The following is a 26,564-nucleotide window of genomic DNA, read 5'->3' as shown; positions in this document are numbered from 1 at the left end:
ACGCTCCTTCGACATTTGAATCATGGACAAAATAATTTCTCAAATAACAATTGGTTTATATGCATAGAAAAGTAGGCATTGAACAGACGAATCAAATTAGGAACAGAATATTATGAAGAAATTTTCGAGATAATTTGAAAAAACCAAAAAATTTCCTACTCTCATTTTGATCGAATCATCATTGAATTTTCACTTGGAAAACATTGCGTCTATATTAATAGGTACACAGAGGTTTAAAAAAAAATCTTTGATGCGTATGAATTCACTTTTATGGAATGTATGAAAGAATTTCTTTGTAATAAAATTCAAATTAAATGTTAACAATAAAAGTAACCACCAGATAGCTGATAGTCGATGGACATGACATGAGTTCTTTTACAAATAGTTTCTCTTTGTACGTATAACAATCGTCAATGGTGGACATCGTCATCAAAGTATTAGCTATGTGTATAAGAGTGTTGATAATTACATTATACACACACTGTTCGTGAAGATTGTGTATGATTACACAGACAATAATATTTATATAAATACACATGGGAGGTCAAGGGCGTAGCCACTGGAACAAATCATATTGTTGAAGTCGAAATTATTTTATTCAAATATCAGTTCAATATGTTTTTGGTCACGCAAAATTCAGTCTTTGAAACCCCTCCTTATTTCGCCAATCAGCGTCATTTTTTCTACAGCCACATTAAAACTAATCTAAACTGTAAAAGTAGTCTAAAAATTTGTCTACCATTAAGAACACCAAAAAATGAAGGCATGAATAGGTATTTTCAATTTCTTGCCCGAGAGGAATTTTGCGATGTGTCAGGATGGGTTGAGGTAACCGATAATTTCCGGTTTTTCGGGATGAATGTGGAATTTTCGATGGAAATTAGATGGAAAAAACTATTAATTATCGCTATTCACGTTCATATTTGGACGATCGGAATCAGCAAATTTTTGATCGAGTTGTCTCAATTTAAAATTATTATAAAATTTCGATATCTCTAAAAGTAAAAAACTTAATCATAAATAATTTATTATTTGAAGCTTTCATTTTTAGAGATATCTCAATAAAATAAAAAACTAGTCTAAAAAGATCTCTTTCTAAAAATTTACAACTTACAAATATTCCACATTAATCTGGCATCTCGATTTTTTCGACCTTCTTGTACTACTTTTGCTTTATAATAATTAACAATCCACAAAATTTTCTAATTTATCAATACTTTTCATGTATTAATCAATTTTTTAATGTTTTATCGAATTTGATTCACATGATACTCTTTTTAAGATTACACTTTTATTTGCCATTTTGACACTAATTACGTATACTTACTTTAGTCCGAAGTTTGTAACGTTTAAAAATATTGGTTCTTCGAACAAAATTTTGGTAGATATAGGTGTTTGTTTTCACAGGTATGAAAATCACCTAATCAGTAAATTTTTATAGCCTGCTTAAGAATAAAATATGAGGTCGATTTCGTAACTGAGCCACATGGGTTAATTTGGTCTTGGGTTCGTAGGATCCATTTTGTAAACCGTTAGAAATAGAACAAAAGTGTAAAAAATTGTCCTTAGAAAAGAAAACTACTTTTGTTTGAAACATTTTTTCGGAAACATGACTGTTTTTGCGTGAGGGATATCAGTTTTATGGGATATCAGTTATATATGTGTGGCTATCTATGAGTGGCTAACTTCTTTTTCTAATCAACACTATCTATACATGGTATTTCAACAATTACCTCAGCCAATTGTTTGTTTCCACTTGTTTAGCCTAATAGCTGCCTAAATTGACTCATGAAAGTCAACCAAGTCCAAATCGAAGTGAGTAAAGGTATACTGAGTCAAACTATGTTGGATTGCGTTAAAAGTTGACCTTATTTTCGATTGTTGATTATCTTATAAGAGCGCACTGTTTAAGAATAATATCTTTTGTTTTCCAATTAGTTACGCGCCTGTAAGAGGTATTTATTAATCCTATGAAGAGCGCAACTGTATAACTTCCACTTAAAAATCATCATCGTCGTCATGACATTTGTGACCCATTTCTACTATACATTCGTTTAGTTTGAAATTGTTTGTTGAACGCGGTGGACGGTGGATGAGTAATGAATTGTTATTGTTTATTGTTATTGTTATAAAATTATTTTGCGTGTTTGTAAACAGAATTTACAAATTTATTTTAAAAAAATGTGCTCAGATAAAAAGATCTTCTAATTATAATTTTCTAAGTGTTCATTTAAAACTATCTCCTTTCTTCAAATATTTCTGAGTGATTTTTATTTATATTCATTTCTTATTTTGGTAAGTGTAGAAAGTTATTACTTATTTATTTTTTGTTATAATAATAAATAATATATTTTTTTAATAACACGTTTATTACTAATAAAAAATTTTTGAAATTGTAAATGTAGTTTGGAGTAAGTTGCGGAGTTGAATACCCTGATTTATATTTTTAGTGCAAAAATTTCAGTACAATTTTTGTGTATAGGTAATTAATGTCGCGTCGCACGATGCTATTAAATGAACCGTTTTACTGATGAGCGGTCAGTGGGTCACCATAAGCAATGCATAATACATATCATATTAATTTTTTTTTTTATAGGTATTTATATAAAACAATAATTTTATTTTATTGTTTTAATTAACAGTTCCGTTTTTATTATTCGCTTGATTTTTTTTAGTGGTTCCTTTTTTAGGGTTCAGTTGAAAAATGGCAAAAGAGGAACTCTTATAATTTTGCCATTCCCATCTGTGTTTCAAAAATCTAAAATAAAGGCTTTCAAAAAACAACCCTAATTCTGACTCATTTGCTTAGTGCAGGGCTTCTTAAACTTTTGTAATTCACGACCCCATTTATGATTGCGAGTTTCTTGACGACCCCATACAAATATAAAAGAAAAATAAATTAATATTTTTTGATGATTTATTTATTAGGTAACAATAAACATATACATATGAAAATATATAAGTTTAGAATTCGTTTTGAAACATACAAAAATCTAAAATTAAAAATTGCACAAAAAATTATAAAATTGTATTTATTATAGTTTCAAAAATAAAAGTGGATTCTGACCGTCTTAATTCTCTCGAATATATTCAAGAAGTTGCGTGGTAAGTATTAAATTAAAGTATAAGTTAAAAATTTAATGAGATGGATGTGCCTGTTTTTTATTGCATAACAAATCAAATCTTGGTGGGGTGGAATGTTTGAAACTGCTGGACGTAAAACCTCTTTAACATTTTTTATCGCTGAACGATATTGGGATTTAATATGTGTTAAAGCTGTTTCTTCAGCATTAATACCTAGAAATTTTGTTGATAATTATTTCTCGGGATTATTTCGGCTTTTAGAGATTGACAAAAATAAATTTATATTTTTTATTAATTCCAACAACATTTCATAATTCATAGTAAATGTTATTCAAGTTATTATAATACTCTTAATAGAAATGCAGGTACAAACAATCTTTCCGAACTAGAAGATTTTATGATATATTTATCTACGATAATTGTTATTTTATCTTTATAACAATAATTTTACAAGTTAAAAAACATTTTCTGTTAAATTGTATTCTTACCTCTCGCGACCCCAGAATTTTGTTACGCGACCCCAAATGGGGTCGCGACCCATAGTTTAAGAAGCCCTGGCTTAGTGCAATTTAAAACAACCTAAGCTCCAACTTAGGCTAGGAACAGCAAACAGTTACAGTATAAGCCTTACAAAATTGAATTAGAGTAAATATGGTAATTAAAAATTCATTTATTTCAAGTTTATTATATTTATTATTGGGTAAAAAAAGTCTGGTGTTCGGAAAACTTGATCTGCTGATGAAAATGTAATTCAATTTATGCTTATACATTTGGCTATATCAATACATAGTATTAAACCAAGTCGCTGCCCGCTGTCTATGCCCCTATGTATGCTTTGCCCCTAGGATTTTGATGCGATTTTTTCTAATAGATAGTGATTCAAGAAGAAGGTTTTTAGATAGAAACATTGATGATTTTAGGAGTTAAACGAAATTGTGAACAAAAGGAGAATAAGTGCCGGCATATGAAGTGAAGGTTATAACACAATAATCTTTGTATTTAAAATTGAAGTTGTCCGACGAAGCGGGTATTTCGTCGCTAGTATTCGTATTTGTCATGAGCGTACACGAGGGTGGAGGGGTTATATTATCCAGTATCCCAATAATTTCAACCTTTGGCTAAAGTAATAAAATGATTCTTTTTAATAAATTTTGTTCTCTAATTTAATTGCGTAAGTTTTCTTCATTTAAATGCTTAAAGAGATGATCCAATAAAATTGAGCCAAAAATTTTTTTTCGATGGGTATCTTTTGTAAGAAAATGTTTCATAGAAAATTTCTTCATTTGGAAGGGAAAATACAATCCCGGCATTAAATTAAGTGGACAAAACAATATTTTCTTAGCATATCTTATAATAATTTATCGATTTTTTCGAACTTAAGTTTTAAAATTCTAATAATTAATAAATTTCTTTTTATAATAAAATAAATATCCATTTTATGCCCTTATAAGAATTGTAAATTATTTCATTAATTTACATTACATTTTATTTCCCTCTTGAACCAATTTTAATAATAAGAAGCATCTTGTGAGAAGGAAATATGACCTTAGTGACTGCTGCTCATGATTGTTTTTGACAGTTAATAAACTATTTGTAGCTGTAACTATTTTGAATAAGCCGTTCCATTATAAAATAAAAACTCCGAAAAGATCACCGGAACCAAGCATTAATCATTTTTACCAAATTTATATTATATAACAATAAACTAAAACTTAACTTTGTTGGCGCTCCTTTATCCGCTTTTGAGTATGCGAGAGTTTAATGTTTGGCTTCACTCATGTACATATCCTTGTTACGCTTATGAATTTTATAAATAAATAACAAAAATTGTTCATAAAGGTATGTTATATTTAAAACTTGTTCAAGAGTATTGAGAAATGTATAAATATGGCTGAACTGGGACAATAATAAAAACACCTAATTAATATCACTAAATAATATACATATACGTAATTTTTAATCGGTGTGTTTTTATACGCTAACGTGAATAAACAATTCAAAAACACAGAACTTTATGATATCATAGTAGTGTTATTAAAGGGACATTATACAAAGAATAATGGACAAAGAAGAGAGAGAGTTTTGCTTATCGGTAAAAAATCAGTATCGGTTTTATTTAAATTTTAGATTAGCTATCTATCAAGAGAGCGAGTTCAGCATACACGGCTTTATGTTTTTTAATGAGAAGGGGTTTCACGAAAAGAGAATGTTTAATTTAATATGCAATTAACGAAAATATATGTTTACTAGGGTGCCAAAACCCAAAACTAATATCCTTTATCTTCAATCACGTCTGAATTCTTGCAAAATGCACTAAAAAGAGCCAAAAAGTCGGAAAGAAGTTAGTAGAGATCATACTATAGTCCCTTAAATTGAATTGGATGGTTATAATCCCTAAATTGTTTGTCAGTTTACTTATTTGTTTTTGAAAAAAGGTTACCTCTTTTTTCTTAGAAACATTCCCTTCTTCTTGATGCTTCTCTAAGCACGATTTCGCTTTCCATTATAGTTGGTTCCCGGTATGAGTTATCACAAATTAATCAGGTATCGTTAATTTGTTAGGGTATGATCAACTGACAATTTCCAAGACTGCAAGGTTTTCTCTTCAGTCAACATCCTCCCTATTATCCCCTTGAAATCCTCGAATTTTTGGTTTTTCAAAAGAGTTTTGCAAGAAAATTAAACCTTAAAAACCCCTCTATAAAAATGGTCTGATATCCTTTTTTTGTAAAATGATCAGAAAAAAGTACTGAATAACTAACCACCAATAGAAAATTTTTTTCTCAAATTTTCAACAATTTTTGCTTATAACTTGGTTATTTTTGGTTCTACAACTAAAAGTTACTCGATCAAAGTTGTAGAAAATTTTATTCGCAACAAAAAATTCGAATAATTTTTTTGGGAGACCTATAGTATGTCAGATAAAACATAAAAACCATTTGTACCCTTTTTCCAAGATTTCCAGCGGCCGTGAGATATGGGTTAGAACCCCGCAACTTTACCTTTGCTCCTCCTTGATATCTTAAAAATTAAATTGCGTCCTCTGTAACTTTTCAATGGACTAGTTAGAAAAATCAGTTTTATGTTGCAGATTTATGTCGTGATTAGGTAATTATAGGTTTTTATCAAAACCTTTACTAAATAAGTTTCATTTTGTACTTATGCTGGTATTGACTGTTGGCCAGTTAGGTAATTCTAAAATAAATTTTGCATGATATAAATTCAGGGCATGTTTAGTGTATATTATAATTCCAATATGTTCAATAACAGTTTTACCATAATTTTTAAATAATTATATTATTATTGTTAGCATGTAAATAGACAAGGCGAATTTTAATTTCGTATACAAGTTCTTTTATAACATACATAGTCTTACACTCGTAATGTAGGTTAAATTCACATAAATAAAAAAGCAAATAAGTATTTATTTTTCAAAAAAAAACTATTTTCTTTAACAATGACACTGAACTAATTTACGATTCGGACATTAAATGGACGTTTTTACAAAGCAACTTAAACATGGTAGAGCAGAGACGTGTTGGTTTTTGAGAACCCTAAAGTCAATAACCCATTAATTTTAAAATTAATTTTTTTTTACCATCTGCAATTTGACAAAAGTGCATGAATTGTATTTTAAGGATGTATGAGCATGACAACAATGTTTGATTAAAAGGTTCAAAATGTTTTTATAAGTAGATTTTTACTACAAGAGTATGTGGTTAAAATTTCAGCATAGATATCCATAAAATTTTTAAGAAAAAAATCATTGAAAATCGATTTAAAATACATTGGCTTTTATGGAGGAATCTCAAAAAACGACATACATATTTTGAAATTTTTTGATAATTTTCACTTGAAATGAATGAAAATTTTTTAATGGAAAGTATACATATAAGCAATGACGTAGAAAAGAAAAAACGAAGTGTCTCCATCCATATAAGGGATGTAAAAGCAGGGTAGATTTAGGGTTAAAATTATTTTTATCTTATTTTCAACTTTGATGATGAATTTTGCTATAACTGCATGAATGTAGACGAAAAAAAGAATTCAATTTTCGATATTTGCCTTCGTTTTCGAAATATCGAAAGCTGAATAGTTGAAATTTTGCATTTTCGATATTTTGAAAATTATTTCAGATATCGAAAACTTTAATTTTTACTTTTCGTCTTATATCTTGACAAGTAAGGTCTGTTACGCCAGCAAGTACAGAAATCGCATTTAAAAAATGCCAAAATTAGGTACTTTTTAGATGCGAATTAGGTACCAAAATCAGAAATAATGAAATGATGAATGTTAAGGAAACGCAATTAGTAGAAGTTCGCAAAACAAGGGGTCTAAAACAGGTTTCTCTAAAAAACGACGAATGATTAATCAGGTATAAACTAATCGTAAATTGAGGTGTAAGTTACAGAGCACCTAATTTTTGACATTGATACCTAATTAGCACCTAAAAAGTACCTACTTTTGACATTTTTTAAATGCCATTCCGTACTTTGCGTCGCTGGCGTAACAGACCTTACTTGTCAAGTAGCAATATTTGTACTTTTATCCAGCATGTTCACATATATGCCAAATTCGATTTAGTGTAAATTGGTTGCACTTGTTAAGTATGAGTGTTCTTGAACTAAATACTCTATTGATAAAATATTGATTAATACATTTTGAATTTAAAAAGTGGTAATTTAATAAATGATGGTTTGTTGTGAAATTAAAATCTTGTTTACATTATTAGTAAATAGTTATTAAGAAATTTGTACATTACCAATAGTAAATCTTCAATATGTATTTTTAAAATTTTGAAAGGTTGTATCTATATACGAATTTCACTTTCGTATTATGATAACCTTCTAACTACTGAATCAGGGTGGCAATGATTATTATAGGTTGGGCACATAAGCTTCCGAATAAGTTCAGTGTAGGCAGGTTGCAAAGACTTTCTAGTTTGGTATTTAGAAAAATGCGTCAGTTGGCGTATTTTTATGTTTTAAAATTTTATCTGCAATAAGAATGTCATCAATTATAACTAGCAGTTACCCGCTTTTACAAACTTTAAAAATAAAAACTACCGCCTTATAGCTTTTTTTCAAATTTTTGGTTTATAAAAAATGGTAATTTGACGCTATAGTTTTGTACATTTTTTGATCTCACGATCAAGATAACAGCTTTCAAGATTATAGAAATATAATAAATTTGTAATTCATGAAAATAATTCTAAAACCAATTCTCAATTCAAGTATTTACTGCAAGTTATCAAATTGAGTGGCTATCCCATAAACGTTATAAAACCTCACCAAATTTTTATTAGTATACAACATAATGACAATTTTTATTATATAATTAACGGATATGACATCGTTTATGTATACAAAGCATGTAAAGTTAACACAGCAGTTTTCTACAATCGATTTTTCCAAATCACGTATCAAATTTTTTAAACTGTTGCATCATATGGATTGACAAACTTATCTGACACGAAAGTCCATATTCACCATGACTTGTTTATTTGTTTATTTCACTAGCTGTGAAATACCCGCTTCGCTGGACAACTTCAGTTTTAAATATTATAGTGTTACAACCTTCACTTCAAATATCGTCGCTTATCTTCCTTTTGTTTATAATTTCATCGATTTTATTATCTTGGTGCGGAACTCTAATTATTTTTCAAATCGGTTTAGTACCTAGTACTTACTTACACATACATACATACATACATAAATACATACATACAGACAGACAGACAGAATTACTTTCGCATTTATTATATAAGTAAGGAAGTAAGGATTATTGCAATTCTTTCTTTTGTCTAGGTATGTAAAGTTAATTTTGGAATGAAATTTTTTGAAAGTACTATCATTTTTAGTTTGTTGAAGAGGTCCTTTTCCATAAGTGAGATTACTAACAACTTGAGCATCGTAAGTCACTCACAAAATTTAAAAATTTATTAATTAAAATTCTGGGCAGTGAACTCTTTTCTGTCATGGGGACCCCGAAAAAAAACAGTCAACTACCCAAAATTTTAATTAATAAATTTTTCAATTTTTTTATATAGAGTGACTTACGATGCTCAAGTTGTTAGTAATCACTTTTGGAAAAGGGCCTCTTCTGTGAACAAATAGTGAAAAGTGTTTTGAAATTTTTCATTTCTGAGTTAACTTTACATACCTAGACAAGATAGAGAATTACAATAATACTTTATAAAAATATAAAAACAAACTAACAAACAAATAAACAAGTCATTGTGAATATGACCTTTTGTACCAGATCAATAGACGAATTTAGGAAGAAATAGACCCGGAATAGACCGAATAAAATTTCTGTAGTAGTGACTCATTTCTGAACGCAAGGGATAAAAACTTCAAAACCCAACCAACTTCTCTATAGTCGATAAACCCAACCCATCCAGCTCGTAATTGGAACAATACTCCGCGTCTTTAAAATTTTCGGTCTATTTTTTTTCCCTATTTTTTCCAGATCTGTTTTTCCAGGTCTTTTTTACCGATTACCCCAATACACATTTGACAAAACATTAAAATCATATCTAAAACATATCTTCGTATGTACTAGCCATACAACTTCAGTTGTTTATTGCAAGTTTTCGCGGACATTTCCGTAGCTAGGGATGAGTAAGGTGGTGGGTAAGGCCTCCGAAGTTATAGCTCGACAATTTACTTCTTAAAACCGGAATCATAAATTTTATTCCATTTTCCGAGATAAAGACAATAACTTTCTACCAGAATGTTAATAATTTTATTCTATAAACCGGAAATATTAATAAATGTTATTTAATTAGTTTCAAATGTAAGCTTTATTTGATGTTCTAACAAGATATTTTTGATAATTAATTATGTCGAATTATAACAATTGTCGCAAGTCCTTGAAAAAATACTGGGAATAATGACAATTAGTGTAAAATTTACGGTGTTGATATAGGTACTGCTACAATTTAATTCTTCGAATTTTGAAATTGGTTTTAATCTAATTTTCTATTACTGATTTCTTTATTTTATAGAAATTGTATACGTCATCAATTGTATGCGGATATTGCGTTGCAGATACCGTTCAATTTATTGATTAAATCATTGGTTTCAATAAAATTATTCAAATTTCTAGCATGCTAAATGAATTTTAACGCAAATATACAGAGTGATTTTCTTTTTTAACCCCCGAACTAAAAAAGGGGTTTTATAAGTTTGACCGCTATGTGTGTGTGTCTGTCGGTGGCATCGTAGCATCTAAACGGATAAACACGGATTTAAATTTTTTTGGTATTATTTGAGAGGTACTTTAACAAAAAGTGTTCTTAGCATAGTGCGAGCATAGGGTTCCATACCCGAAAAAACTTAAAAATTGGCGATGATCTTCAAAATCGATTCAGTTTGGAAAAGACATGACATATAATTTTAACATATAAATAATTACTATGGAAATGAATGGTCAAATAAACCTGGCTCAATTCATTTCGAAAAGTGAAATAGTAAAATAATTAGGTAATTCAAAACAATAATTCAACAGAACAAAGTCAACTCAAATATTTCAATTTCAATTAAGATATTTCCAAAAATTTGTCCCCAAAAATGATAGCTCTCTAAGTATCCTTTTTTCATCTCATCTGATGTCCTTGACCATCACTTTGATTTTGATTTAAGAAGGAGAGTTATAAGTTTAAAGTGTTTATCTGTGCGTGTCTGTGTGTTTCTCAGTGACATCGTAGCCCCTAAACGGTCGAACCGACTTGATTGAGAACATTATATATGTAAGCCTTATATAACCTAGAACTTATCTACCTTTCACTTGACTTATTTTTTATTTTTTTGCAAATGCCAAGTTAAAAAATAATATAAATAATTATAAAATTAAAAACCCGACTGCGTTAAATAAAATCTGAAAAGAAAGTAGCAAGTCCAGTAATTTAGATTAACATTCGGGGCCCCGACTGTTAAAGTATGTAAACTACTGAACTTGTTTCTTTCTTTTCAAGATTTTATTTAACATAGCCGGGTTTTTGATTTATTTTAAATTATTTATTTTATTTTTAGTGGTTGGTAATTAGTTTTAAAAGATTGTATTTACAAATAGTAGTATTCTTCTGACTTTTTTAAATGTTTACAATTCATTTTAATAGTCCAATGATCTTTGAATTGAATAAAATAAAAATAACGTCATTTTCACAAAAGACTATAATAATAATAATTATTAATAAGTAAGTAATCCACACACACTCATAGCAACACAAAGTACTCATTGCTCGTGGAGAATTAGAGAAAGAAAGGTGTACAACACAAGGTATACCACGTTTATTGACTCATGTTTATTTTATCAACATCACTTTGTTCTGTTTATTTATTATTTTGTTTTTGATTTTTTCTGTGTATAAATCTACATCCGCTTAAAAGATAGATGTATAACGGTAATAAACAAAATACAAAAATTATATAGGGGAGAGTGTAGTACCAGGGATATTGACATTACATTACATAGACTGAGTGTCGTACGATTTTAACCGTGCCAACATCTAAGGTAATTGCTTAGGTCTAATCCATTGTAGATTCGTAAGAAAAAATGTGATACGTGATAAGTATTTTTTTAGGGCAAAAAGCGAAAAAGTTCTGTGAAATCACGATGTTTTATGTAAAACATTTTGTGATACGAAAATTTAGCATTTATGTCCCTACATTCAATGTATATTTTTTTGATAGATGTCCCTATATTCTTTTGATAAATGTATTTTTTTGATAAATATCTCTAGCTGACCTAAGCAATTACCTCAGATGTTGACCCGCTTCTCACTGTACGGAAAGATAGGCAATGCTTAGTCTATGTATAACTATAAAGTCAATGACCAGGGATCAAAATTTAGATATATTATTCCTACGCATTCGAAATATAAATATTAAACAATAATGGATAGAACTTGTAAAAATGGTACATTATTGTGATTCATGGTACAAGATCATAATGTACTATTCATCACACTCTAATTTACTTAGAATCCCACACACTGGATATACCTCAAAGCACTCGCGTTGAAGTGTGGTTGTAGTTTCAAAAGTTCTCTATATGAAAAAGCATTATCTTATGTGATTGAAAAATAAACGTTTCTCTTACAGGTATATACTGAGTAATTACTTCAACTGATATTTTTAAACTCAAGCCAATTTTTTTTACATATTTATTTTTCCGAAAACAAATCGGTATGTATGCTTAGCAATTTTATCAGAAGTATTTTTTCTCTTAAATGTACAGTACAGTTTCCAAAATCATCCTATTTTTCCTGTGCATGTTAAAATTTTTATTCTACAGGTAATAAAATAAATTTAAAAAAAAGGTATGTAATTTAAGTACATACAGGTAAGGGGTTGTATTTAAATTACGTAACGCATTTGGAACGACTTTTCAATCCCTACCCGACCCCCCGTATGTAACACGTGATTGTAACATAGTGGTGGGGGGGGTAGGTATTGAAAAGTCGTTCCAAATGCGTTACGTAATTTAAGTACAGCCCATTTGGTATAAGAGTTATCTATACATATATATGACATTAATTAAAAAATTAGTATGAATGAATATTCAATAAAAAAAAAAAACATAATTAAATCACTTCCTACTCAATTTAATCATTTGTAATTAAATGTAAAATAGGTAACCTTGAACTAAACGTGACAAAAAAATTATTAGCAATTATGTTAATGTATAATTACATTATTATTGTTAAATAATTTTATTCTGTTTACTTAGTAATTGAACTGCAATTTTTTTCAAATCTAGTTGCAACGTTTTTTCTTTTAGTTTATTTTGAATTAAAAAAATAATAATAAACTTTTGTAATGCCCTGTACACATGAGACCAGTATTTCAGTACAACAAACCCAGAGAAGCTGGTTTCATATAAATACAATTTTTTGTTTTTTAATCAGCAAGTTAGAAACAACATTCACTTTTAACAGTACTTATAGGTATATAAATCCTTTGCCTCGCGTGTGGATTTAAGTCAAAGAGAAGGAGTTCAAATTTCAATTTTAGATTCGGCTAGCTTCCAAACGAAGGATACCAATGTACTTTAACTTTATCTGGCGTTGTATAAACTATTGGTATATATACCCTGTATATAATGAGTTAAAATAATACATTACTCTTTAAAATAAAATCTTATTCCTATTATTGTGGTAACAACTTTTTGGACCAAATATCTCCCGTTTACGTGACTATATCTTATTGAACAACCCTATATAAATCAATCTTTGTCCACATTTTTCCGATATTTTTTCATAACTCCCTCCTCATTGTAGGGAGTTATGAAAGTATAAGTATTGGAAAATGACAGTAAAGGAAAAAAAATGAAAAATATATTAACTTTAAAACAGTCCGATTCTAGTTGTTTAAATATATTGTAATAAACTGTTTTTTAAGTCGCTTACAAAGTTTTAAATAATTTCTGAATGAGTTACTTTTTACACATTTATAATGCATTGAATGCAATAAATAATGCAGTGTAATGTTTGAGTAAGCAGCAAAGTTTGATAAAACAAAGGATTCAGTAAGTATTATTCAAAGTCTCATTTGCTGACTCTTAATTTATTCGATTTATTAATATTAAAATGTAACTTAATATTAAAAAAAAATTTTTTTAATTCATAAACCGATAAGCAGCGGTCAATATTAAAAATATATTTAAATATAAAAACAATTTTGGTGTTGAAAAAATGTACTTTTTTTAATTTTTGCCATTATTTAAGTAGTATTTCAAAGTCTGTAAATTCGAAGAAGAATCAATTAATGTAAATTGGAAAAATTTGACGCTACAAAAACTTCCGTTAAATTAGTAAAGTTATACCGTACATCCAAAGTTCACTAATAAATAAATTTACGTACAGGGTTGTTCAATAAAATTTTACTTCGTATATTTTAAGAACATAATTTAAGTGTATATTGAATTGCTCTAAAAGGTCTATACAACGCTCTACCAGATATAATGCTGCTCAAAATAATTTCATTTAGCTCAACTTTTCAAATTTCATGTAACTGAAGTTTCAACTAGTTATTAACTGAAAATTATAAAAAAAAAATGTAAGCCGCCGTCCACTTTTTTGGCTAAAAAATGATTCTTTATAATGTACTGAATAAAAAAGTATCAGGTCATTTTCCAATTTAAAGGGGGGGGCACCCCCTCAGGGCACTTTGAAAATTTTTAACATATAGTTTTATATAAATATTTACTCTCATTGATTTCCTGATTTCCGCCGTCCACCGATTTTATCAAAAAATGATTCTTTATAATGTACTGAATAAAAAAGTATCAGGTCATTTTCCAATTCAAAGGGGGGGCCACCCCCTCAGGGCACTTTGAAAATTTTTGACATATACATAACTGAAAATTGGTCATCAAAAAATTGGTTTATCAAAAAATTATTCTTTATAATGTAGTGAATAAAGAGGTATTGGGTCATTTTCCAATTCAAAGTAAAAAAACAACCCCCTAGGTGACTTAAAAAATTTTTAACATATAGTTTTATATAAATATTTACTCTCATGGATTTCCTGATTTCCGCCGTCCACCGATTTTTTCAAAAAATGATTCTTTATAATGTACTGAATAAAAAAGTATTAGGTCATTTTCGAATTCAAAGGGGGGGCCACCCCCTCAGGGCACTTTGAAATTTTTTTACATATACATAACTGAAAATTGGTCATCAAAAAATTGGTTTATCAAAAAATGATTCTTTATAATGTAGTGAATAAAGAAGTATTGGGTCATTTTCCAATTTAAAGTAAAAAAACAACCCCCTAGGTGACTTAAAAAATTTTTAACATATAGTTTTATATAAATATTTACTTTCATGGATTTCCTGATTTCCGCCGTCCACCGATTTTTTCAAAAAATGATTCTTTATAATGTACTGAATAAAAAAGTATTAGGTCATTTTCGAATTCAAAGGGGGGGCCACCCCCTCAGGGCACTTTGAAAATTTTTTACATATACATAACTGAAAATTGGTCATCAAAAAATTGGTTTATCAAAAAATGATTCTTTATAATGTAGTGAATAAAGAAGTATTGGGTCATTTTCCAATTCAAAGTAAAAAAACAACCCCCTAGGTGACTTAAAAAATTTTTAACATATAGTTTTATATAAATATTTACTCTCATGGATTTCCTGATTTCCGCCGTCCACCGATTTTTTCAAAAAATGATTCTTTATAATGTACTGAATAAAAAAGTATTAGGTCATTTTCGAATTCAAAGGGGGGGCCACCCCCTCAGGGCACTTTGAAATTTTTTACATATACATAACTGAAAATTGGTCATCAAAAAATTGGTTTATCAAAAAATTATTCTTTATAATGTAGTGAATAAAGAAGTATTGGGTCATTTTCCAATTCAAAGTAAAAAAACAACCCCCTAGGTGACTTAAAAAATTTTTAACATATAGTTTTATATAAATATTTACTCTCATGGATTTCCTGATTTCCGCCGTCCACCGATTTTTTCAAAAAATGATTCTTTATAATGTACTGAATAAAAAAGTATTAGGTCATTTTCGAATTCAAAGGGGGGGCCACCCCCTCAGGGCACTTTGAAATTTTTTTACATATACATAACTGAAAATTGGTCATCAAAAAATTGGTTTATCAAAAAATGATTCTTTATAATGTAGTGAATAAAGAAGTATTGGGTCATTTTCCAATTTAAAGTAAAAAAACAACCCCCTAGATGACTTAAAAAATTTTTAACATATAGTTTTATATAAATATTAACTCTCATGGATTTCCTGATGTCCGCCGTCCACCGATTTTTTCAAAAAATGATTCTTTATAATGTACTGAATAAAAAAGTATTAGGTCATTTTCGAATTCAAAGGGGGGGCCACCCCCTCAGGGCACTTTGAAAATTTTTTACATATACATAACTGAAAATTGGTCATCAAAAAATTGGTTTATCAAAAAATGATTCTTTATAATGTAGTGAATAAAGAAGTATTGGGTCATTTTCCAATTCAAAGTAAAAAACAACCCCCTAGGGGACTTAAAAAATTTTTAACATATAGTTTTATATAAATATTTACTCTCATTGATTTCCTGATTTCCGCCGTCCACCGATTTTATCAAAAAATGATTCTTTATAATGTACTGAATAAAAAAGTATCAGGTCATTTTCCAATTCAAAGGGGGGGCCACCCTCTCAGGGCACTTTGAAAATTTTTTACATATACATAACTGAATAGTGGTCTTCTCCGTCCACCGATTTTATCAAAAAATGATTCTTTATAATGTAGTGAATAAAAAAGTATTGGGTCATTTTCTAATTCAAAGTAAGAAACAACCCCCCAGGGAACTTTGAAAATTTTTTACATATATTACATATAGTTTTATATAAATATTTATCCTTATTGATTTCCGCCGTCCACCGATTTTATCAAAAAATGATTTCTTATAATGTACTGAATAAAAAAATATTAGATCATTTTCCAATTCAATGGAAGAAATCCCCTCCCCTCCCGGGGCACTTTGAAATTTTTTTACATATACATTGCTGAACCTAATTTTTATAATGCCAAAAAAGGATTCCTTATAACGTCCTGAAGAATTAACTAGCGAGGCATTTTTCGATTTAGAGGGCTCATCACCCCCGTGGTTCGGTTTGAAATTTTATTTTTTTAAATGAAGTTTTAACTTAAAAATTTTTAATTAAAATATGATATAATACTATTTTAATATTACTAATAATTAGTAATAACTACTAATAAATAGTTATAACGCTTAAAATATTTTAGTAGTTCGATTTTAATGACCAAGAGATATATGTTTTTCCATTTTTAATAAACATTCTGTATAGTGGGTTCGTACATGCTGCCTGTATATAATACACATAATATTATTTTATTTAAGATACTGTTTCAATTTTAAAGTATAGTCGCTGTATGCGTTACCGTTGGTAAATTATTTCCAAACTTGTTTCGCATGATGTAACTTTTATTTGATTAACGTGAATATTAAATTAATAATAATTTTTCCAGTAAATTATTAAGAACAGTAAGTGAAACTCATACTACGAACAAATACAAAATTTTGATTTCTCTTTTTTGAATTCGTAATACTAAATTTCTTACCTTGTAATAAAATTTTCCTGATTTTCATTCATTCATTCCTTGTAAGAAAATTTTCACTGATTTTCACTCATTTCACTTTAATCACTTTCAACATTTAAGAAACAATGCTTTTCACAGATTTTACAAATTCACTTGAAAAAAACACTCTGAATTAATTCAAAAACGACATATTCCATTTATTAAAACTCTGAATTAATTCATAAACTACATATTCCACTAATTAAAAGTCTGAATTAATTCAAAAACTTAAAAAATCTTCACCCACTACACACTGCATTAATAACATACTCATTCTTCATAAAAATTTTAACTACTGAATATCGAAAATACATATTAAAATGAATTAAAAAAGAAACACATCTATCAAAGAGAGAAAAAGATATTTAAGTCACCTAGGGGGTTGTTTTTTTACTTTGAATTGGAAAATGACCCAATACTTCTTTATTCACTACATTATAAAGAATCATTTTTTGATAAACCAATTTTTTGATGACCAATTTTCAGTTATGTATATGTAAAAAATTTTCAAAGTGCCCTGAGGGGGTGGCCCCCCCTTTGAATTCGAAAATGACCTAATACTTTTTTATTCAGTACATTATAAAGAATCATTTTTTGAAAAAATCGGTGGACGGCGGAAATCAGGAAATCCATGAGAGTAAATATTTATATAAAACTATATGTTAAAAATTTTTTAAGTCACCTAGGGGGTTGTTTTTTTACTTTGAATTGGAAAATGACCCAATACTTCTTTATTCACTACATTATAAAGAATCATTTTTTGATAAACCAATTTTTTGATGACCAATTTTCAGTTATGTATATGTAAAAAATTTTCAAAGTGCCCTGAGGGGGTGGCCCCCCCTTTGAATTCGAAAATGACCTAATACTTTTTTATTCAGTACATTATAAAGAATCATTTTTTGAAAAAATCGGTGGACGGCGGAAATCAGGAAATCCATGAGAGTAAATATTTATATAAAACTATATGTTAAAAATTTTTTAAGTCACCTAGGGGGTTGTTTTTTTACTTTGAATTGGAAAATGACCCAATACTTCTTTATTCACTACATTATAAAGAATCATTTTTTGATAAACCAATTTTTTGATGACCAATTTTCAGTTATGTATATGTAAAAAATTTTCAAAGTGCCCTGAGGGGGTGGCCCCCCCTTTGAATTCGAAAATGACCTTATACTTTTTTATTCAGTACATTATAAAGAATCATTTTTTGAAAAAATCGGTGGACGGCGGAAATCAGGAAATCCATGAGAGTTAATATTTATATAAAACTATATGTTAAAAATTTTTTAAGTCACCTAGGGGGTTGTTTTTTTACTTTGAATTGGAAAATGACCCAATACTTCTTTATTCACTACATTATAAAGAATCATTTTTTGATAAACCAATTTTTTGATGACCAATTTTCAGTTATGTATATGTAAAAAAATTTTCAAAGTGCCCTGAGGGGGTGGCCCCCCCTTTGAATTCGAAAATGACCTAATACTTTTTTATTCAGTACATTATAAAGAATCATTTTTTGAAAAAATCGGTGGACGGCGGAAATCAGGAAATCCATGAGAGTAAATATTTATATAAAACTATATGTTAAAAATTTTTTAAGTCACCTAGGGGGTTGTTTTTTTACTTTGAATTGGAAAATGACCCAATACTTCTTTATTCACTACATTATAAAGAATCATTTTTTGATAAACCAATTTTTTGATGACCAATTTTCAGTTATGTATATGTAAAAAATTTTCAAAGTGCCCTGAGGGGGTGGCCCCCCCTTTGAATTCGAAAATGACCTAATACTTTTTTATTCAGTACATTATAAAGAATCATTTTTTGAAAAAATCGGTGGACGGCGGAAATCAGGAAATCCATGAGAGTAAATATTTATATAAAACTATATGTTAAAAATTTTTTAAGTCACCTAGGGGGTTGTTTTTTTACTTTGAATTGGAAAATGACCCAATACTTCTTTATTCACTACATTATAAAGAATCATTTTTTGATAAACCAATTTTTTGATGACCAATTTTCAGTTATGTATATGTAAAAAATTTTCAAAGTGCCCTGAGGGGGTGGCCCCCCCTTTGAATTCGAAAATGACCTAATACTTTTTTATTCAGTACATTATAAAGAATCATTTTTTGAAAAAATCGGTGGACGGCGGAAATCAGGAAATCCATGAGAGTAAATATTTATATAAAACTATATGTTAAAAATTTTTTAAGTCACCTAGGGGGTTGTTTTTTTACTTTGAATTGGAAAATGACCCAATACTTCTTTATTCACTACGGTATAAAGAATCATTTTTTGATAAAATCGGTGGACGGCGAAGACCACTTTTCAGTTATGTGTATATGTCAAAAATTTTCAAAGTACCCTGAGGGGGTGGCCCCCCATTTGAATTGGAAAATGACCTGATACTTTTTTATTCAGTACATTATAAAGAATCATTTTTTGATAAAATCGGTGGACGGCGGAAATCAGGAAATCAATGAGAGTAAATATTTATATAAAACTATATGTTAAAAATTTTCAAAGTGCCCTGAGGGGGTGCCCCCCCCTTTAAATTGGAAAATGACCTGATACTTTTTTATTCAGTACATTATAAAGAATCATTTTTTAGCCAAAAAAGTGGACGGCGGCTTACATTTTTTTTTTATAATTTTCAGTTAATAACTAGTTGAAACTTCAGTTACATCAAATTTCAAGTTGAAATGTTGAATCTTTTTTTGTAAAAAAACAAACTCATACAGGGTGGGTCATTTTAATCTATAATGGCTAACATCTCGTTTTGTAGTTAACCAATCAAAATATAACTTAAACAAAAATTGTAGAGTTTGATAGCGGACATCATATTCAGACATCAGATTGGGCATATTTCAATCCTTTATTTCCATGGATATAAAAATATTATATGAAAACAGAGTTAGACTGGCAAGCTATTTTTTACGAAACTCGGAATTTGTATTACACAGTTATAATTCAAATAAAACAAGTAATATTTGTCAATCTCATCGCAACGGAATCATAATCACTATTCAGAGATGACCTTATTAAACAAAAATTTAAATGATAGCAATTTGTATTCAACATTTTAAAGTTTAAAATCATTAATTTTATAAAAGTGTGATAATTGATTACATTTTTAAGGTTAATAGCTTTATTACATCAAGGATTGTTTATTACTAGCTTGATACCCGCCCGCTACACTGGACTTAAAAGTAAAAACCACTGCTATATAGCCTCCACCTCTTTTTATCTCACTTAACCACCTTCCATTATACTCGAAGGGATTGTTTTATACAGCTAAAATATATGCACAGTTTTCAATTTTTTTTAGTGTTAAAAAGTCATAATTCATTGAATATATCAATAAAGATGGCCATAAACTGTTTGGCATTTACTATTTTAAATTTTTACAGAAATCTAAAATTTATGGTTCAAAATGATGATCATAGATAGAGCAATAAATACCACTAAGAGAAAATATATTTTTCTCCTCTCCAAGTGGAAAAGGTCAACTTTTTCCTCCATGAAGCGTCAAACAGAATAGTATATACACTACGGGAGCAAGTACAGAATGTCTCAGATCTTATGTTTTTCACAATGAAAAAGGTTAAAAAACTAATAAATAAATTTATAAAACTGAATGTGCATTTGATTAAGGCATTGAGTTGAATGATCGTTATGAAGAAAACGGAACTTATATATTTGCAAATTTTTGTGTTACGCATTTGAATGTCATCGGTCGTATAAATGAGGTATTTTGCTTCCATTTCAATTCACGACTTATTTCATAATATTTATTGTTTAATATACTCAATTAGTAACTATTATCATTATAACAATTTATAATTGGATTTTCCGGCGATTGGATTTTCGGTAATATATTCGTTTGTATGTACATGATGAATCGTGAGAAATGCACCGAACTCCAGTAGTGTCTTCTACACGTCAAAACAATGTTAAAAACCCAAATGTTCTTATGCGATTTGATTTTTTTTTTCGAGGGAGAAGTCAAGATATTGAATTGAATCTTATCTTGTACTTTATTAGGGGAAATTTTGTGCAGTGCAACTTCGGCGAGTGTATTCCTCACGACCTTCGGTGCATTCCTCACGACTCACTGTATAATTTTTAGTTGCTTTGGTACTTCTGGCGCCCCCTATGTATACTCCTTTTCCGTGTTTAGGTATCCTTTCCCGTGTTTAGCTGCCCACACTCTACATCGTATTTCGTTTTGATATTAAAATAAAAATATTACATGATTAGAAAATGAAAATATTATAATAATTGATAACAACTATTGTAATATAATAATTTATTCATGCTATCAAATGATAAATTTAAATATTACGAGTTCATGGCCAATCGTAAAGGCATAAAATAATACTAATTCAATAACCAATCTTTATATATTGGTTATTACTGATTACATTAACTGATAAATTATATGCATTGAGTCACCTTCAATTTCAAAGTTATCAAAACTAAATTCGGCATTATTTATTAAATTAAAAATAATCAATTTTTATTTATTATTAATAGAAGAAGTTATTAGCACTGAAGTAGATTTGTTCATACGAACTAAAAGGAAAATACTAATGTTTTAAGGTTGAGGAGTATATGAAACCTCCGCTGAGCGCGTTTTTAAAACTAATACCATGAAAAAGCAAACAACGATGATTGCTTTTTCATGGCCATTGACCTAATATATAACTTTATAACTATGCTCCTTATCGCAGGCTTGACGAATGGGGGTCAGAAAAAAAAACATATCCGACACTTTTTTCTATAGTCTATTATCTTGAAATATTAATAGTATTCTCAATGAGGCCATGGTATTTCATGGTTGTCAAGTCAAAATCCATCCACAACAATTCGATTTGTTTTTAAATTTTTAATAATAATAAAAAAAATTTTAAAATTATAAATACATAAATTATAGAGAAAATATACATAGTTCCTACCGGATGCTATGACATCTCTCGCTCTTATTGTGAAAAAAGGATTTCACAACCTATGTAAATTACAATATGGATTGAAATATGATTAAGTACTTATTATATTCTGACTTCTGACTTATGTAGAGTGAAAGTATATGTAGTGTATTTTACTGTCTTAATTGTTTAAGTAAATAATTTATTTATAGCTATTGAAAGAAATGTGTTAAGTTAATGCGTACATAACAGTTATTAATTATTTTATAAATAGATACCATTCAACTAGCTGATAAGATTGTTTGTTGGATATTAATTAGCTTTTAGATTGCAAAAACCATTATATTTGATTAAACTTTGATAGTCTTCCAACTATCCAAGTCTAGTTTTGCCAAGCCCTGCCAAATATAAGTAGGCAGCACATGCAGGCATAATTAATTAAAATTTTAGCCAGAACTTGCTATGCTATAAATATATTCTCCATATGACATTTGACTATTATTTTGAGCAGAACTTTATTGGTTTTTTTCGAATTTCATGAAATTCTTATGGTTTTATCAGTGACACATCGACGAGTACTATTTAAGCAAAAAACCCCTCTCCCATAACCATTTGTAACTTAAAAAAGGATGTGGTTATATTAAAATCGTTAACATCGTGCTTCTCCCTTTAGGTTAGGGGGGACACACTTAGATAGAGTCCGTTTTGATACCGAAAAAAGGTTGACCCAACCCCAGCCTCTACTCCATGAATCATTTAGCGCTGTTTAAGAGTAGCAGGAGTGCTTTGAAGTCAACTGACTTCAGGTCGGAGACATCGTCAAAGAAAAGCTGGCTCAAGTAAGTAAGAGCTGGACAGTGACAGAGAAGATGAAACATTGTTTCCACCTATTCCTCACTGTGACAGCTCCTGCAATGATCATGATACATTGCCAGGCCCAGGCGTTCAGCGTGTCTACCACCTAGCTAGTGTCTTGTAGAAGCCGCAACTATTTTGCTAATAGAGGCCCTTGGTAGTGGTATCAGATCTTCAGAACAACTACGATTGTTCTCAGACAATATCTGTCTTGAAGTACCACAAGTACGATCCTCCCTCCATCTAATATTAACCTTTTTAAGACAACCCTGTATAAAGCACTCTTTGCCAACAGTATTCCGTGATTTTTTCATATCTTCCAGTAAATTAAAATTTTTTCTGAATGATCAGAGTTAAGAATAATCAGAGGCATTATACTTTGAAAAAAGAGGTCATTTAGCCATGTGGTGTGACTAATTTTTAAAACAAAAAAGCTTGTGTTTTATGTAAAAGGTTATCATAAGTCAAACAGTTTTTTAATGATGTAATTTACGTAATAAAAATTATTATAAACAAACAAAAATAATTTTGATTAAAAAAATATTTTTATTCATTATATTAATTATAATTATATAGTGAATACATATTATTATCAAATTAAATTTTAATTAAATGCATTGTCTACTGATATTTTATCATCAAATAAAGAAGCGCAAAAAACCAAATATTTTTGATTTTTATATGCAAGTATATTAACTATAGCACTAGAATTTAAGCATATTATGAAAAAAGATTGCAAAATGTAAATGTAAAAAACCATATTAACTTCATATGGTTAATTTGTATTCATTTCTTACCATAAAGAAATTTCCCAGCTATTTTTATAAAATCTATAGAAAAAAACTTTTTACAAAAAGAAACCGACTTCAAAAAAGACTATTCCCAAACAAATTAATTTGCACTAAAAAGTAAAAAAATAACTATAATATAATGTAATTACAATTATTGTTATTTTTGGAGTCGGTCTCAGTCAAAGAAACAACCGTGACAGAAAAGACTACATTAACTTGGCTGACACTGACTCCAAAAATAACAATAATTCTAATTACATTATACTCTAACTAACTTGTCACTTAAAAAGAATCATCGAAATCGGTTGGCGTGATATTGAGTTGTTCGTCTATTTGTCGCGTTCATACTTAATGCAAATTTAAGACCTATATGGTTTCGATTAAGACTTATAGGAGAAGGTGGAGTATTAGATGAGTTGTAAAATCCTAATCACCATCTTCGTTTTAGCATTATTCTGCATTCTTACGTTGAGACTAGGCACACTATCAAGAGCAATAAAATTTATGATAATAAAACAATGAAGAATTGTTGATAAGTACAGGGTGTATATACCTTCAAATATGAAATACATTACTATATAATGTCTAATAACTTTTTTAACAAATTTGTGAATTTTTTCATTATTTTATTTACAATCTTAGTCTCACTACTTTAATTGCACTCGTACAAATGCAATTAAATAAGAATTAGAAAAAAAAAATCTAAAATGTTACAACACGAGAACTGTTAATTTTTCGCCATGGGATTATTGTTGAAATTTGTTGCAAATACATCCTACTAGAACCTCCTTCAAAAAGTTATCGAATTATTGGACACTCTATATACATAGTATGACATCAAGAATAAAATTCATATTATGTATGTCATAACTCTGTCCTTATTTCTTTCGTATTCTATTCTTTTTCTTTTGATTGATATGCTCTCTAGTATCAACGCTCTCTGAAAAACTATAGGGATGATTTTGCCCAATTCTGATAATTCGTTGTGTGCGTAGTCATGGTAGGGACAATAAAGTCGATGGCAGCGCTTCCAGTGAAAAATGGCGTTTGGCGTTAAAGAAGGCTGTTATGACTAATTTGCAGTTCTTTACATGTTAATCTTATAGAAAATGTTAAATTAAAACTATTGAAAAACACTTATTAATTAAACTTAATGCATTAAAAATTGTGAAAATAAGAAATCAAATTGCATAAATATTATGTCTAAATGTAAATTATTATAATTATTTATTTAAATTTGTGAGACAATAATATTAAATTTTCAATGTAAGTCATAAATGCAATCCATACGATATATGCATCCATACAATTCTATAATTAGTAGTGTATCGTATAATTAGTATATAAAACTCACGCACGGTGCGAATATGCAGCCTATTTTTGGGATGACACTCTGTAAAAGAACTGTTTGTGAGTATTATGTACAACACCAGTTGGTGATAGAAAGTAGGAAACTCAAGACAACATAAACAAGTACACATTATACTCAGTGTTGCCAACTTTCAACTCTAAGTCCCACTAAACAGGCGATAGAAAACCACTAAAAAACAAATAAAGAGCAATAATATTGCCAGAAATGATATTAAAATATTAAATTATTTAAATTATTTTCCCACTAAAGGTAGAAAAATAGTAGAAAAAAACCACTAGTTTTAGTGGTAAAACCACTAAGTTGGGAACACTGATTATACTCGTCAGTCAGTCAAGTAAAATAAATTCTTATATTAATTTTAATATTGATAAAGACCTTCTTCGCAATCACAAAACACTTGATGATCTTCGGTATCGGTACCATACTGAGCAATGATATTAATTGTTGTTTAGTGAAATTAAGATCAGACTAATTTTATTAAAAACAAAATAAATAAAAAAGACAACTTTTAAAAATATTGTCATTTTATTAAATGAATTAATTCTTTTGAAATTCAATTGAACTGTATCTATTAAATTATTATAAATATTAATTATTAATTAATTACTTGTTATTAAATATTGACTTATTTTTTCTGTTTTTCAATTTAATTAATTGTGTTGTTTCTCAAATTAAAATTATTTTTATAAAAAAGTGTCGTGTGTTTTGTGTGATTAAGTAAATTGAATTTTTTTTTAAATTAATATAATATCAGTTACGCATAGATTTTGTGCTGTAAGTTATCATATTCCTTTTTTTTCTTAAAAGAACACTTACTTGGTTTTAAAAAAATAAGAAAACACCCCAATGTGTGGGACTAAGAAGTAGAAAAACTGTTTAATTGTACAAGAAAATTTATTCTTAAAAAGCGTGAGATACTTAATAAAAAATCGCATAAAATTTGATCTAAATAGGCCAATTAAATTTCATTTTTTGCCAAAATTTTTTGTATTCTAAGAATACGCATTTCAACTACCGTGTATTCATCATCAATATGAATTAGCTAATCGTAATTTCTCTTATAAATAGCGTATGTTAGTCGTTGCTTATTTCGAGTAGTTAATTCATACTGATGATGATTACATGGTAGTTGAAATACGTATTTATATAATTTAAAAAAATTGATCTATGAAATTGGGGTAAAAATCGAAATTTAATTTGAAAAATCCTAGAGTTTCATTAATTATCTTTGATATAATAATTATAATAAATAAACAAACAAGTATTTATGAATTACGAAAAGAAAATTTTTAAAGTTGAAGGCTTCTATTATATTTTCCATTCTCTTCATCAATTTACTATGCGTGAATTCTAGTTCTAGATTTCAAACATTCTAGTTCGTATTTATCTTTCTAGTTCAAATTTGAA

The 26,564-nt window shown here is 28.7% G+C and overlaps 1 protein-coding gene across 3 annotated transcripts in view; it reads left to right on the top strand.

Moving 5' to 3' along the window:
• The first annotated feature begins 2,276 nt into the window (after nucleotides 1-2,276).
• The window catches only part of LOC123297563 (sphingomyelin phosphodiesterase), a 45,793-nt gene continuing 21,505 nt past the window's right edge, over nucleotides 2,277-26,564 (top strand). For 2 of the 3 annotated variants that reach the window (XM_044879275.1, XM_044879279.1), the window contains exon 1: nucleotides 2,277-2,295. The gene's annotated coding sequence lies outside the window, so the exon portion shown is untranslated. Of the gene's footprint in view, nucleotides 2,296-25,878; nucleotides 25,932-26,564 lie in introns of those variants that run through there. The other variant, XM_044879276.1, reaches the window with a different exon arrangement.

Source organism: Chrysoperla carnea, chromosome 4, assembly GCF_905475395.1.
Source record: "Chrysoperla carnea chromosome 4, inChrCarn1.1, whole genome shotgun sequence".
NCBI classification, from domain to species: Eukaryota; Metazoa; Arthropoda; class Insecta; order Neuroptera; family Chrysopidae; genus Chrysoperla; species Chrysoperla carnea.
The sequence above is the reverse complement of the archived record's forward strand: the minus strand, read 5'-3'. Positions and strand labels throughout refer to the sequence as shown.